At 42.2% G+C, this 1,239-nt stretch overlaps 1 pseudogene; it reads right to left on the reverse strand.

Moving 5' to 3' along the window:
* Positions 1-225: 225 nt before the first annotated feature.
* On the reverse strand, positions 226-913 carry LOC110258498 (coiled-coil-helix-coiled-coil-helix domain-containing protein 2 pseudogene; annotated as a pseudogene).
* Between the last annotated feature and the right edge of the window lie 326 nt (positions 914-1,239).

Here is a 1,239-nt window from a genome sequence, read left to right on the forward strand (position 1 = left end):
ACCTTCATATGCTGCAGGGTGGCCAGAAATGAGAAAGAAAAATAAAAGGTCAACATACAAAAATTAAAATGCAATTTATACAATATTAATGTATAAATCTGTTTTTTTTTGTTTTTTTTTTGAAAGAAAATCTCTTTATTCTAATTAATTCACAGACAATAACATCAGAAAAGCATGTTTCAGAGGCCACATAAACATCTGCCCAGCCCCAAACTCAGTACTCAATGAACTTCCACATCAGAAGAATACCCTCCTCCACTGCAATTCTGAAGCACGAAAGCTATTAGTGATAGAGGAGAGGTTTAATCTTGATTTCACACTTTATATCTTCATGATCAATCACATTTTTATGCTAAATCAACCAGGTCATGGGGGGTGATTTTTCATGTCTTCAATGGAGCTTCTTGCTTAAGATAATCCATTTGCCAGTCTGCATTGTTTCAACACCTCGCTGAAACCCTCACAAAGCTTAAGGTCACCCTGGTTCTGGGCACACTCCAAAAACTGTTTCACCTCATAGAAGCATGGGCCAATCTGCTGCTGCTGTGCTGGCTGGGCTCCCTGAGGCTCCTGGTAAGTGATGTCAGGCCTTGAGGGCTCAGCACTACTTCCGCCACCGAAGCCCCCAGTGATCGCATGACCTATCGTGTGGCCGACGGCAGAACCCACAGCCACGCCGGCTACAGTGGTTGCCATCTGGGCCATGAGACCTGGCTGCCGAGGTGCAGCAGCAGGGGAGCCAACAGCAGATGGTGGAGCTGCTGCTGGTGGCTGAGCTGCCAGCGCTGGCCTGGGTGCAGCTCTCATCTGAGGTGCCCAGCTAGCCGGAGGGGCCATGTGGAAACTGCGGCTTCGGCTTCCACGAGGCATCGTAACTGCGCAACGAACGCGAACCTAGAAGACAGAGAAACTCAGAGAAGACCCTGGCGGCTTCTCATAAATCTGTTTTTAAAATACCTTTTATTTAAAAAAAAGGAAATACTTTGATATAAACCTGAAAATGTGTGCAGGAGCTATATGCTTAAAAATAAAAAAAAGCGAATGAAGAAGATCAAAAGACGTCTAAAAATCTAAATAAATGGAGAGATATATTATGATCATGGATTGAAAAATTAAATATGGTTAAGATGCTAATTTTAAAAAAAGTGATCTATAGATTTAACACAACTCCAGTCAAAATCCCAGGATCACTCATTGTATATATTGACAACTTAATTTTAAATTCTATATAGAAAGTGA

The sequence above is a fragment of the Sus scrofa genome, chromosome 14 (genome assembly GCF_054392235.1).
Source record: "Sus scrofa isolate SSC_HxYL_T2T_F1_AM1 chromosome 14, Sscrofa_HxYL_maternal_Yorkshire_Landrace_v2.0, whole genome shotgun sequence".
Classification (NCBI taxonomy): Eukaryota; Metazoa; Chordata; class Mammalia; order Artiodactyla; family Suidae; genus Sus; species Sus scrofa.